General features: G+C 42.1%; 1 protein-coding gene across 13 annotated transcripts in view; it reads right to left on the reverse strand.

The window, feature by feature from the left end:
* The window catches only part of DOCK10 (dedicator of cytokinesis 10), a 161447-nt gene that overhangs the window by 121474 nt on the left and 26431 nt on the right, over nucleotides 1-13542 (reverse strand). The window lies entirely within an intron of this gene.

Below are 13542 nucleotides of genomic sequence, written 5' to 3' on the forward strand. Positions count from 1 at the left end.
TTATTTTCTTATTTTAGCAAAAAAGGAGTGAAATATAAAACCCTGCAAGTCAGATTTACATTAGTTAAGCTTGGTATGTAGAAGAGAGAAAAAGACAACTTGCAGCCTTTTGACATTCCCCTTCTCTTACTGATCTCTTGGAACACAGAAAGCAAAACTGTATAGTTTAATAGTGCCAACACCTCACTCTGACATAACTTTCTGTACACCCAGAGAATTGTTTCACCTCTCCAGGCTTTGTTTTCAATTTCTTAATTAAAAACTGCTAATCCTAATTGAAACTTATAACAAATGTCCAATCTTCAGTATTTCCAAAATAAGAAGGTAAAAAAACTCCAGGGAAATACCAAAGTGGCTGTGGGTAGGATCCCAGAGTGAGCCCTACAGTTTGTGAAAGCCTGTGTAAAGGTATTAAAAGTAAATATAACCCCAACCTTGGCCAAAAAAATAAAAAAATAAAAAAAAAAAATCCATCAAATTCTACTCTCTCAGTTATCCCAGGCTCACAGCAAAGAGTACCCAGTGGGCTGCTGCAGGTCCTGATGCACAGACAAGGTACCACGTACCAGCCGACCCGCAATAAAGGCCCGCGCACAGGGACCGTGACCTGCAACAAATGCAAAATCATTCACGGGAGCGGAGTCGACCAAGCTGACACGCTTGCACGTGTAAGAAGTAAGACAATGCCAAGTACAATACTATTGCAATAGCAAATGAAGTACTGAATGTTCACCTGGATGCCACACTAAATTCCAGTTTATGTAAGCATGGTCATACTGGGTAGGATGGAAGTTCATTTAACCCAGATTCCTGCACCTGTGAGAATCTACAGATGCTTAGGTAAAAGTACAGAAAACGGTCAATACAACAGTATTTCTCCTGAACGCTCTTCCAATTTCCAGTCGTGCAGGTTCCCAGCCTGAGATGGCATATGCATATTTGCTAGTTCTCGAAGACTCAAAGATTTTTCCAGTCGCTCTTCAAACCTACACAGACACTAGAGATGCTAAACATTTTGTGGCAAGAAAATCCAGTTTTAATATTCATTCAGCGAAATTTTTTTCATCCAAACTTGCTCCCCCTGATTAGTTTCATTTGATGATCCCTACTTCTTTTGTTGAGCAAAGAAAGTGCAAGCAAAGCCTACATGTCTCTGACCATTCTTGATTTTTATGACTTCCACCACATCCCCTCATAGTTATTTTTCAGACCAGCCCAGGTCCAGTCATTGTCTATATGCATAGTCATGCACTAGCTTTGCTGATCCTCCTCACCCCACTCTGTGATTTTCCAGTTTCAGTAAGTCTGTTTTGAATTGTAGGAGGTATTAAAGCCCTCCCAAGAAGCTGCTATGGAACTCTGCTATCCAAGGACAGATCAAAAAGCAAAATTTATTTATGATTTCTCAGTGAGATGGAAAGCAGGACCAAAACTATGTCATTCTGAACACAGTAAAGCTGCTGTAAGCTTCCAGGTCCCAGCCTCTGCAAGGCAGGGCCATGAATCATAGTAATTCCTTTGCCTTCTCTGGATGACTCTCTCTGATGGGATGAGTGTAAGCCAGTATTCCTGCCCTTGTGTTTTCCTCCCCACTCCCACGTCTTGCTCTGTGTATCCAACATGCAAAGACAAACCCTTGCACCGTCACTCTTGCCTTATCATCAAACCTAAACTGGTCGTTGACAACCTGACTCTGTACCAAGAGGGTATTTTTTTTAATTTGGAAATTCTGGGGCTTTTTTAATTTGGAAATTCTGGGAAGTCCAGAAAATTCCCTCTTACTGTAGCAACAGCTGGAACATCCTGACTCGTATTTCTATCAAGCACCACTTGAGCTGGGTACAAAAGAATTGGTCAGGAAATCAGAAGCTAAGAGGTTAACTTATGATTTCCTACAAATACACACTACAGCCAGGCATAAATAAGTGCCAGAAAAGGATGTGAATAGGAAATAGAGTTTTCTGCAGTTCCTCCTCACTCAGCTCCTTGTTCTGCCTGAAACACTGCAGACACGGTCTGACTCAAGGAGCCAATCCTTTTGCAAAAATATTTCCAAGAAATACAGTTGTCTTTTGAATGCATTTTACAAAAAGCAACGTTTAGCCACCAATTCAGATTCTTTTTGCAGGCTCATGTAACTTAAAATTGCCTTTGATTTCATTTAAAAAAGGAAAATTGGCAAGCTCTTAGTACATACAAAAGCTTTTGGCAGCTTAAAAATACTGTGTAAAGAAACTTCTCAGTGGGAGCTGGTACAAACTTTTATGTCAACTCATCTCAAACATTTCATTTGGGCAGGTCCTTTTTGGTGCATTCTTCAAGAACTGTCTTTTTTATATTGTGAAAACGTTTTAGAATAACATTTTATCAACCAATATTTACAGTTTCAATTAGATTCAGAGAAGTAAGGCAAAACCATATTGGTACAATTCCAGGCTTGCATTCACTTTTATCTTTCACATAAAAAAAACAGAGTTAAGCACATGTTAGTAAACATTTCTATTATTTCCAAATAGTTCTTCAGTTCAAACTGTGTTCAGGAGTTTTCTCTGTACTTCCAAACATTCTACTGAAATATTTTGCATTTACACAAGCGTCTGAGGAGTGAGCATGCTCTCTGTCAGAGCTGCTTGGTCGGGGCCAGGGAGGGTGTTCTGAACAAACACGAGTGACAGATGCACAAACACTCCCATCACGAGTCCTTCCCCAACTGGTGTCTCTGCTACAGTGTCAGTAGAAACAAAAACAGGTGCTACAGGGGTAAACGGTCATCACAAAGAATCAGCAGATGTATCATGAACAACAAAATATGACATGTATCTTAAATATTGGAAAATATATTCATTAAAAGTCTGCATAGAAACAGTAAAAGTTTTCTACTGGACATACGAGATTCGAGCTTTGGATTACTTCCTGTATCTTCCACACATCTGCAGCTCACATTCACCCGAAGGATGTGTTATGGAGCACATGTCTAACACCTGGGAGCAGGCAGCCCATGAGGGACTTGGCTTCTTTTGTAACAGGCCAGTTAAAAGATAAAAGGAGGCCCAACTGCAAGGTTGTAAGGCCAAAGAAACCGGACATTCCTGGCAACAAACAAGCTTTTAGATAACTGCTTAGATCACTGCACCTCCTAATGGGCTGTGCCCTTGCTTAAAACCAAAGAGCTAACGGTGGTCAATAGCCGCAGGAACTCAAGCGCTGCAAAAAGCCAGAACAGAGTCACAGCCTGAATAAGCAAATTCAGGCACAAGCGCCAGCTGGCAGGTGGAGAGATGGAACAGGCAGCTGGATGCTCTGTGCCTGCTTGCTTTTTCTAGGGAGCTCTAGGGAGATGAGAAAAGGCTCCTCAAGCACGTGGGAGAATGGGTTAAAGACAGGAAAAGAGCTAAGGCACTGAAAAGAAAGAAATGCAGATCATCTGTGTGAACACTTTTTATTCTTTACCTTCAAGCCACAAGTATCCAAAAGCGAGAAAAAAATAGGGCCAGTTCCAAGCTCTGTTTCTCCCAAGAACTTGTCCTCCTCTGTAATCCCATTAAGATCAGATCTCCTATAGAGATAGCTGCAACGCATGCTTGCACATCATTTACTAATGCAAGAAATATCTCAAAAAGGACAGTGGAGCCATCTGGTTCCAGAAATCTACATTTTAGTAATTCATCCCTTTACTGTTAAGGCTTACCCTCTGAAAGAGCTAATTTTAGCACAGAAGTCATAACCTGTGGAAAACATCAAGGTAACACCAAACCCTTATTGAAACGCCAAAGTTATGAGTGATCGGTAACACGATGTTCAACTCCCAACATTCTAGTTTCATAGCTAACCGCTGATTGTTCCAGCAAGGCCACACACATTTTCCACTCTAACTTCATGATTTCTTTTTTTTGGAGAGAAACATGCAAGCAGCACAAAATTACACTTCTGCTCTGTTTTACTGCATTAAGTCAAAACCTTATCCTGCTGGATTTGCACACATATAACCGACAACTGAATCTGGCCATCTCATCTTCAAGCAAGTATCAATACTAATGAAAAGAAAATGAGCACAGCAGTTGACAGATGAGAAGTGAGGAAAAACAAACACCAAAGGCATGAAGTGTTCAATTCAATTGGTTCCATACGCTGTACACAGAGTGATCCCTGAGGCAGAAAGAAGTCTGACAAAGATTACAATGGCTATTTTTCATCGAAAACCACACACACAGAATCTATTATGTTTTAAGTTAACCACAAATTGGCAATAACTATTAACAGACTGCAAATGTAGAAGTAAGATATTGCACACAAATTCTTTCTGTTTAGACAGAACATAACATTTTGTTCTGGAGAGGCACCAAATTAACAAGATGAAAAATGTACATTTCTTATAATATGTATGTATTTACAGAGTTCCCCAACTTTAAAATAAGAGTCCCGGAAGAACTGAAATAATTGAGCACCAGAACAATGAAAGAATCAGATTCTTTCTGACTGGAAATGTGTGCACGTATGCACAGCTACCACACCTCAGTGTTGGAGATTGTGATCCATGGTCTGAGCCAGCTTCAGTTACAGTAGACTTGGAATAGTGCCCTGAGATGATGTCAGATCCTTGCCACCCAAAACACCCTGAAGTATTCATGTGACACGCTTTGGTGCTGAGTCCTAATCCTTTCTCCGCGGTAATATTCCGCACTCCAATTACTAACTCAAGTTGGAAGCCCTAATTATTCAAGGAAGTGATTCAAAAAGCTAAAAGACGAGGAACTGTTCCTGTATTCCGTAGACACTCTGCCTTCCTCCATCTTCTTTAGCTCCAAACACTCAGAAAACACCATGCTTGTCTCTGTATTCCTGAGACAACACTATTGCACGGAACAAGAGTTCAGTTACTTGAGTACTTTGGCAGATAATTCATTTCTTGTTTGACTCATAATAGCAGAGCTGCCAGATAGTGCTAGCTGACAAACTCAAATATGCTGAAATGCTGCTTAGCCTTAGAAATTAAATCCTGTGTTTTGCCTTTACAAACCTTTCTTTGGTTAAGGGAACATCAAAACCCTTTGCCTGTGTTTGTCCAGTTCCTCTGAAGCTACAGGAGGTATCGCAACCTGGAACTAGTCTGCATTCACCCACACATGGCAGTAGCCATGAGGTGGTGATGCCTTTCATCAAAGCCTTGTATAATTCAGGAAATGTAATCTAGAAGTCAGAATCTCTTGAGAGTTTCTAGAAATCAGGTGTCAACCCCCCTGGGATGCACAGAAAAAGCGAAGCTCACCAATGCTAGCCACGCTAGGTTTTACAGCACACAGTAATCACACTTCAGTTTACACTGTAGATGTACTCACAGTCTCTGCTCCTTGATTTATCTTTCTGCCACAGCTGATGGTGGAATGGTTCAGCAGCTGCTATTAAGTGAAATTACTCCTGTTGCACTGTGCCACGCTACCCTGCTTTGCTGGGCAGAAGTTGCTGGGGAGGCTATGGAGCAACAAAGACTTTCCACATGCATTAAAACCAAATGATTCCGATTGATGGAAGAGTATGAAGTGTGGAGATAAAGGCTCGGAGATATATCTCTTCATCTCTCCTGAGCAACGGAACTTTGCATAAGGCTTTTGTCTTAAATGCGATGAACTGGAATTCTGATTTCTTTAAACTGGGTTTAGACCAAGCGTATTAAGATTACTGCTGTAAAGAAGAAACATCATGGAAGTGAGAAATATCAGGAACAGTTCTGTCACACTCCGCTCAGATTTCTAATCCACCCAGGAGGAGACTGGAGTGCATTTGTCCTGAAGTCAAAACAGAAGACAGTTTTCCGCTTTGGGAAGGACGGGGGGGAAGAAGGGCAAGGGAGGAGGGATTAACATCAGTAGGAAGAGGTATATTCACTGTGAAGCAAAACCAAAAAGGAGGGAGGAAAAAGCAGTATCAGAATATCTTGATGTGTCAACATAGAGCAGCGGTGGCTCGCCCTCAAAAATCAAGTCTTACCAAAGTCTAACAGCAGTGTGTCTAATTAATTTCAGATGAGAAGAAATAGCATTTTCCACTTGGCTTCTCTCTTTCTCATCACTGAACTCTTCCTCTCTTACACACTGTCTTTGCCTCGACAACTCTCCTTCCCCCCTTTGCCTCTCCCAACAGCTTTTACTTTGGCAGTACTTTCGGTTGGCTGGCGTTCTCTGAGGGCCCCAGTTTCTTTATGGCTCCCTTCCTCGCTCAGCGTACCTCTTACAGCCATAGTTGTTTCCAAGCTAAATCAATACCCTTCTGTTTGTAGCCAAAGGCCTGGACTCAGCTATATGCATTTAAAACTAGATCAGCTCTATTCAGAAGATTCTATACCTACCAACAGCACAAAAAATAAAGCCCAGCCTAGCCCTCGGTACTGCAGCCAGAGGTGAGTTAATGCCAGCGAGAGGCAAAGGCTTAGGACTGGCACTAATATCACTTTCTGAGTGTGTAAGTTTAATTTACCGTTCCTTTGTATGCTTCTTGAACCAGCTGCAGCTCAGCACGCTCAGCAGAAGAGAACCAGTTTACCAGAGCCTGGGCCAAGGACAGCGCATACACACTAAGATGAGAAGCACTGCTGCCACCCCGCTGCCACTCGCCCACCCAGCCAGAGGCTCCCCAGCTGCCCCATGCGGCACAGGTCGGAGCTCCAGCTGCAGATGCTCACAGGCAGGCAGGCGCTCACTGGTAATGCAGCACAAACACCTGAGACATGCTGGGGGCACGCGTGAAGCATGGCAGGTGGATTTCTGCATCCTTCTGGCTCATACGTACTGCCTGTGCCACCCCAGCCCGTCTCCCGAGAGCTATGGGCAGCGATACTGCTAATGGAGACATGTTGCTGTAATGGAGCTTGAGCAGCATGGGACAACGCTTCTCAGCCAAGATATGGTAGCAGGCAGTATCACTGCTCCCACTCCATTTCTGCGGATGCTGACTGTCAAGCTAACCCACCCATACAGCCTGGTCAGCACAGTGCCAGCAGCAGGCACGCATCCCCTAAAACCTCACTGCGGAAGGAAAAAACCCAAATTATTCGAACTGAGTTATGAGTTTGGAAGTACTTGTGCAGCCCAAGATGCACGTAAAAAAACAAACAAACAAACAAAAAAACCACAAAACCCAAAAAAACCCAACAGACAACGTCTCTGAAAATAGACCTAGAGGCTGCTGGTCACAAATTCACATATATACGTGTGTGTATATATACATATACACATTTCATATTTCTGTCCAACACTACACTGCTTACTGACAGCATGAAACAAAATACCCCTACCAAATTCTGTGTGAAATACATTTCAAAGCATTTTCTTAATCTCTCCAGATCTTCAAAGACATTATTGTGGTTATTTTAGATGGGTCACCCTGTGCCTAGCACTTGGCATTTAAAGCTGTGTTCATCCCTCTATTATTACCCAGAGTTTATCAGTTGGGTTTTTTTTTTATAATCTATTCAAGTATTTAATAGGTAATAATAAACATAGGAAAGCAGACAAACATAAAGTCAAGATCTGTACTGATGGCTGATTCGTGTATGAGGGCACCACACCACGTAAATAGCTTGGGCTCCTACAACTATAGGTCACCCAATTCCAAAGTCCCAGACCCATCAGATTACTGGGTTGTTTTTTTTCCTTAACTCCCCTAACCTTCCTCCGTGGGAAGATCCAAAGAGCAAAATGATCAAGGGACACATGGAAAGCTGGCATTTGCTACAGCCCATCAGAGCTAGAGCCAAGCGGAACTGCAGACAGAGCATCACAGACAAAATTGCAACAAATCAAGCATGTGTGTGCATAGATTTGTTTATAAATGTGCTTATTACGCAAAGGAGCGTGGCTGCAGATGGCCAAAGACTGAAAAACCTGAAGTGTTGGGGTTTTGGTTTTTTGGTGTTTCCCCCCCCCCCTCCCCCTTATGTGTGTTTGTTTCTCTCTCTCTTTTTGTCTTTGATCAAGTTACTTCGTCTTTCAATAGGTCAAAGTTACTCTGTCCCAAGAAGCCTTCTGAGCACACATCTTAAACAGTGATTTTTGTCAAATGCCTAGAATGAGAAAGCCTTCCCAAAGTACTTCCAAGGACTGCTACTTACAGAGACTTTTCTGCGCCCCTTTAATTTATACCCTACTCTTTCAGGTATGCATTGCTTACAAATAAGTAGCTTGCTTCTCTTTTAAAAAATAAAAGATAATAAATTCCTCTTATGTAGGAGGACATTTTCATCACTTTATTGTTTGGAGTCCATGCTCTTCATAAGCTGCCATATGAATTTGGTTACAAGATTCATAATAATTTCATTCCATATACTGTCATACTACACACGTTGCTGCAACACTAATAAGAAGTGAAGGCAATATAAAACATTGTTGCTCAGAGTAATAAAGTCAGATGGAGAAGATTTGCTTAGCGGAAAAAGATTGTTTTTAACACCATCTCTTTTTCAACCATATGCATACTTTAAATGTTACTGCAACACCCTGAAGTATGAAAACAGATCCACATCTTGGGCTCGTTCTCCTCTGTACTTAAGGAATTATACGCAGAGCCATAGCTGATGCCTAAACTGGTAAAAGCCAAAACCAAACCAAAAGCCTTTCAGCATTGAAGAACAAACAGTGCTCAGAAGAAGGGGGATGGACACCATCCCTCCCAGGCTGCTGTGCTGAGGAGGGTGCGGAACCCACTGACCCCACTGGAGCTCCCGCACCGAAGGGAAGAGGCTGGGAACCCCTCCCGCAGTTACCAGCGGGCCTGCTGAGCGTTAGGCACAGTGGGCAAAGAAATCACAAAGATAACAGGAACAGCTGCAAAAATGGCTCTGAACTAGAACTGCATTTTGTGCTTTGCTTACTGCTTTTCCTCTTTGCGCTCTAGTGTTACTCATTTATTCAAACACAGGCCTGTTTCTGTTCCTGCTGAGGTCAGGGACTGAAGTGGAAGTTGATTGAGGTCAAATAAAGCTACATATGTTTATTGTTGCTTAAAAATGTATTACACATTGAAGCTTCTGACTTGAGCTAAATGATATGAATATTTTGAATTTTTCTTTTGAACTTTACAGCCCTGGGTAGTCTGGCTTTCCAAAGACAATCCCTCCTCCAAGACACCAGAGGAAGAGAACACCCTTCTGTTCCCAGAGTTGAGCCTCATGCCGACCTCCAAAAGGCACTGCAAGTCCTCCCCATCTGGGTACACACAGACACATTCCCACCTACAAAACCAGTAAGCCATGAGTCAGAGAGATTGCAATTCTTAGAGTTGCCATCTACTGATAGCACGTAGTACACGTACAGTACAAATTTTCAGTAGGTAAATGCATACAAATGAGAAAAGGCGTGAACAGAATTATTTCAACAAGAAACATAAAATCAACACAAATCATGCAACAAAACTTAAGGAACACAATTCTGGAGGTAAGCTCTAGTATTAGATGAGGAAAAATTCTCAAAGGCATGCTTTTATTGTTTGTACTACTTTTAGAAGACTAAAATTATGTTTGCAGACTAAGTGACCTGAGAAGCAGCTCAGGCAGTGCCTCAGCCCCACGCGTATGCCAGGGCAGAGCAGCCATCCTGCATCTTGCAACAGGGAAGGTTCTCTTACTTCTTCTGTAACTGGAAAGAGCAGAGAAAATCTCTGCAAGCTGTCTCTTTTCAGAGGTGAAAAACTGAATAAAGAAAGTAGTATTGTCACTTTGCTGTTGCTGCATTCAAGTTAACATGTCCATTCAAGTTACGGTATTTTATTCAAAATACAAAACATTTTACCATGTTTTTGTGTAACTGGTTACCAAGGGCAAGGGGGGGGTGGGTTTGGAGAGGAGAATCATATCCTCAAATATCACACTTTGCTCTTATCTTCCACACAAATTGCAGCTGCCACAATTCATAATAAATCACATGAAAAAACAAAGAATGACCTACTAGATAAAGCTCAACTTGCTTTGCAAGTCACAAGTTCCAAATGCAAAGCATCATCCTAAACGTTAGGGCCCCCACTCCAAACATCAAACAGTTCCACATAACCCCATGTACTAAGTTTTCTTCCTTCAGGCATCTTCCTCTTCTCCTTTTTCTTGCAGAAACAGCACGTACAGTCATTTGCATTCACTCTACATAGATTTTTAATATCTCAAACCTCACCATCTGATGGACTAATTTTGCAGATCAGCTCTTACACACATACTCTTAAAGGTACAGAAAGCAACGAGATGTTCTATTAAATGCAGTCACTGAACACATTGATGCAACTTGTACACCTAGTTAGAGGTTGTTTGGATATTTATTTTGCATGGCTCTGTCAAGTGCCCAGATTGCATCCAAGGGAAGATGACACACAATAGTCATTGATAAAGAATTTCCAGTTTTGCCTTTCTGACACATCTCCCTGCTCTGTGGATCCAGCCAAGAATGAAAACTAATTATCAATCTGTCCTGCCAAAGGATAAAAACAGATTTCTAAACTAACAAACTGAAGAAAAAAATAATTTCTGTGAATAAAAGACATCAGTCTTCACTTTCTGCAAGGACTAGAATGCTAGAAATACCTGCTGTGTTGCCGAACAGTTTCATGCAGTAATTAGTAGGTGGCTGATAAGCAACAGCTGGAGGTTGTACTCAGGTCGTCTCCCTTTCTTCCCTCATGGAGCATGCACTCACAGCACCTCCCACTTGGAGTGCCACTGGCAAAGGCACAATTCCTAGAAGAATATCCTACAAGGATGCTCCCCTTCAGGGATTAACAAAGGAAAATGGGGCACATCTATAGAGCTGTACACTTATTGGAAGCATTTTAGGGTAGAGAGCTCTTTGCTCTGCCTGGGGACTGCTTTCCGTATCAAGGCAACATTAAGATTTTACTTTTGCTTCACATGAGACAGGCAAACTTGCAAGAACACGCAGCAGAGCCTGGGTACTTATAAAAGCCATTCAAAAAGAAGGCATAGTTTATCTCCTGAAAGCAATACCAAATACTAACACTCTCAGTAGGGAGCATATAGCCAGTGGCACACAAGCTCCAAAGAGGAGGACCATTTCATCTGAAGGCATGAAAAGATAAAATGTCAGATCCTCAGCTGACAGGAGTCGACAGCCTCTGGCGATCAGTATACGTCAGATATTCTGCATTTTGGGATTTCCTTGTCTCTCTTCTTTGGGTACCCCAATCACTCACTGCCCTCAGACATGAAAACTCAGTAATCTCGTTGGGATCAGGCTAGCTCCTGGCATCTGCACAACATTCATAATGACATTGTGAACTAAACACTCTTTTGCATTGTCTACATAGTCGTCTCTACTGTATGACCCAGACATAAACTTCAATGATCTACAACAGACCAAGGGCAAAAAACATAATCTGTTAGGACCATAACACATGTTTTATTAAGGTCCAGTAGCCTCCAGCCCTCTTTATCATGCTGCTCTTTCAAGAGACACAAATTCTGGTGGAAACGGGACCATCCATTTCTGCCACAGAATGCTCTGAAGCACTTTCTTCGCAACTCTCTAGGTCTCCACATCATTACTAAGCCTAACTGCAAAGCTCAATGGCAAAACATTATAGATAGCTACATAATTAACTGCTTCTAAATGAAAAGGCACAGTAATAATACACATCCAGAAGAGAAAGAAAGATGTGCGAGGGAAGATCATTTTCCCAAGTTGTCCCCTGCCCAGCAGCTTTCCTCCAAAGCACCTGCCCTGCACCTACACCAGCTTCATGCCAGGGCTGACCCGCTCATCCTCCTCTCCTCAGAGGGACCAAGGGGGGAAAACGATCCCACAGATTTCCTCGGGAAGGGCAGCCTTTTGACAGGACAAACACCAGTGCATTAACTGCTGCTGTAGCAAACATAAACCCCCTGTTACTACAATGGGTGGATGTGTTTGAGACCAGGAAGGGCTCCCTGAAAGCCCACATCCAGCAGCAGGTAACAGACCATCTGACCAGTGGGCCTCTCCTTCGGGCACCCCCAGCTCCGCAGGGTGATGACAGCTTCCACAGCTCCCTCCATGCTGCGGGAAAGCCTCACTCCTCTGAGAGCCCAGGCACCTTTGCTGTGGCTCTCGGAGGCGCACTTTCCCAGGATTTACGCACAAAGAAGTGCAACTCAAGCTGCTGGTAACTGCGTCTGGGTATGGGGAGGTTGGTAGGTTGTTTGCTGCCACGAAACCCAAGACAACCGTTTGCTTCCAAGGACTGAAGCAAGTGGCACAGATGATCCATACTCGCACATGCTGCAGTTTCTTCTAGACTCTCCTCATTACATTATGCTTGGAATTACTACCAGGAAGGAGACAGTTATTTGTTTAAATGCTGTTGAGGTCATTTATTTAAGCAGAAAAAAATAAAAAGAAAAAAAAAAGTTTGTTTTATAGATACTAGATTTTAAAGCAAAAGAAGATTAAACATCAGCTTCACAATGATAAAATCCATCCCCTTCCTCCTTACAACCATTAGCCTCCCCCATGCACTGGATAATACCCTTAAATACATAAAGCACCACTTGGATTGGGTCTTAGCTACTATAGTTGCCATGACTGCACCACACACCTCTGTACGGGCAGCAATGCTCTGTTCAAACCACTGCGAGATCTCATGACAGCTATTATGTTCCCTAATGTTACCATCACCCACTTACAACTAAGTTACTGCCCTGTGTGATACAGGGGGGTATCAGGGGTATCAGCACTTTGGACTTCATCATAATATACTTTATATAAAAATACCAATATCTACCACTTAAATGATATACACTAGTGCCCTGAAAAACTGGCAAATATACTATTTGTAGCGTCTCGGCAATATTTTTAGTGAGAGCCACACAGTACCAAATCATTGCTACCTCAGACCCAAACCACTCCAGGGTTCTGTAAACGCTCACCCTACGTGTATTTGGCAAGGAAGAGCTGTAACTAAGCAGTAAGCGTATTCCTCACTCGGAAACAGGGATTTATAATGAGGATTTATAATGTCACTTATTCCTAATAAACCTACTATTTTCTATTCTATCATTATATTCCCACCACAAAAAAATAAAAATAATTTGATTTAATTCAGAAAGAGAATTACTCTCAAAGACCGAGAGCCTTTCAAGCCCCCCTTCATTAAAGAACAGAGGCAACTCACTAAACCGGAAAGCGGTGATCCAGCAAACATTTTACTGCTGCAAACAGTTTGCAGCAAAGATATATGGGAGTTTATTTGCATTTAACTTGATATAAATTCCAACTGCATCCTGGGTGAAAGTAAAGGGGTTTGGTTTTGTTTTGTTTGGCTTTTGGGTTCATTTTTGTTTTTATGATGAACAGACTTAGTAAATATTTCCTAAGCTGTCTGCTGTTTGGAATTCCAAGTCTGAAATAAAACATAACCACATTACCAGCTCCAGTGCTGCCTATCTCGCAAATAGCAACAAAACCCACCAACAATTAAACAACAGAACATTTACTTTATATAGAGCTTATGTGTAGCACAGTTTCACCTATAAAGTAACATTTCAGCTCTGTTTGACAACGGAGACAGCAAACT

The sequence above is a fragment of the Larus michahellis genome, chromosome 6 (genome assembly GCF_964199755.1).
Source record: "Larus michahellis chromosome 6, bLarMic1.1, whole genome shotgun sequence".
In the NCBI taxonomy this organism is placed as follows: domain Eukaryota; kingdom Metazoa; phylum Chordata; class Aves; order Charadriiformes; family Laridae; genus Larus; species Larus michahellis.